Source organism: Triticum dicoccoides, chromosome 1A, assembly GCF_002162155.2.
Source record: "Triticum dicoccoides isolate Atlit2015 ecotype Zavitan chromosome 1A, WEW_v2.0, whole genome shotgun sequence".
Lineage (NCBI taxonomy): Eukaryota > Viridiplantae > Streptophyta > Magnoliopsida > Poales > Poaceae > Triticum > Triticum dicoccoides.
Window position 1 is genome coordinate 168051717 of NC_041380.1, and position 2060 is coordinate 168053776.

Genomic DNA, 2060 nt, shown 5'->3' on the forward strand with positions numbered 1-2060 from the left:
ACTAGCAAATCTGGCAGTTCCATGTACGCTGTCACCTCCTCCCTCAAGGGGAACCTGCGCAATTGCCCAACATATTCCATGCAGGGAGAGAAAAGGAAGGGGCGGTAGGTGGAGGTGGATGAATCGCAAAAAAGGGTAAAGCACATATCCAGCAAGAACTCAAGACCATCTTCAGCCATTTTGCACCATCGTAACTTCGAATCGCCGGCGCGTGATGCGCTTTGCTGCTATAGAGTTGTGTGGAAGAGCCACCGTTCGGGGAAAGGGAGACCAGAGGGAGACCGAGAAACATCCTATACCAAAATTCTCGGCGAGGGGCGTCTTGTGCTAGGATCAGGTCTCCACCATCACGGACTAAGCCCGCGTCATTTGAGACTGCCCCCACGCCCCGCACTGTACCACACTATATTGCATCTGTATGTCTTTTCCATCGAGCTAGCTATGTTTTTCGTCCGACACACTAGTCGAGATCCCAACACACCTACCACGCCCTAGATATCAGGTGCAGCTGAGCCTGATCACCAAATCTCCCCTTCCAACAGGTATTGCCAAAAGAAATGAATTATGTATTCAGTTGGCTTTTAAAATTATTGTTCATTCATACATATATATTTTAGTTTATTGTCTCAAAAACTGAAATTCAGCAAGCCGTTTTTAAACAAGTCTTCGTTCTCAGTAATGTTGTTGCAAGATCGAAAGGTAGATTTTTTTCTTTAGTTCTTTATTGGCTATGTTAATAGTTGTTGGCTCTACAGATGAACGTTCTACTTGTAACAATGCAATTGTTTCAAAGCAAAAATTTAATGATAAATATGGAGCCAACGTGGAACAAACAATTGAACAACAAACTAAAATAAAAGTCAAAGATGCTAAAAGTGTTTATTTCTATAATTATTACATGGTTTTCCAGGAACGATCTTATCTTAGGTAATTGTTGGGTTGCAGGTTAAAAGGATGAAACATCAATTACAGAGTCTGATTCAATAAAGATTCTAAGTGTTGAGCTTGATCATGGCAGTTCTGATGCATCAAGTGTGTCAAATATGGAACAAAATGTTACAATTTTGCTTTACACTTGTACAAAAAAAGTCAAGTGACATTGCAAAGAAATTGAAATAACTTAAGCGCATCTTGTTGATTTTGGTGATTTATCTGACTATGTGATTATGCAGAGACAAGTTAATTATGTTCAACTGAAATGTAATATAATATTTGATACTATGCGGTCGAACCTGCCGACCAAGTTACAGAGAGAATCTTTTGAGGAATATATTGTAGCGATAGAGAAAGATGAATTTAATAGGCAAGTGAAAATTGTTTTTTACTAACATTTTGTTGTCTTACTACTAATGATATATATACCTATTGCTACAATTTATGGATAAAACATTATGAACCAAGGTAGTCTGAAAGTTTATGGAACTGATATAGAAGCGCAACTAGTTTGCACAAAGGTAATGGATCATGAGGTATACACTTCATGCATTCAAAGGGTAAGTCAAATGGATAGTAAACACTATACATGAACTGATCTCGATCGTACGAGGATTTTTACTGTAAGTGTTCTTTTTATAGTATATGAAGTATTTATCATAAATATTTATTATGACACTTATGGTGGAAGAAATTGTAGACTTTAGCTTTTGCTAAGATTGATGCAACAAAGGTGAAATCAATACAAATGTGTTTATTGGAAATAATTTGAAGTATGATATTACATCTATAGGAATGATATTATTTAATATACTCTATGCATATGTAATGGTTGTTTTAACCTAAGCAATTCTAATGATATTCATTGCACGAAATACATTCAGTTGATAACAGTTTTGTCGATGCATGAGGGTTGGTCAACTTATGTGTGGGATATGAAGGAGAAAGTTATTAAACATTTTAGATCCATGGTGTACAAATGGTCTTAGAGTGCACCAACCACCAAGCAAAGCTCTGCTACAACTGTAATTGAGAAATTCAAGAGGCTCGGATATGACATCAAACAGTGGCAGTTGTCCAGATTGAAACTTTTAATCCAGGCTTGCAACAAAGTGATCTTGGCTTTG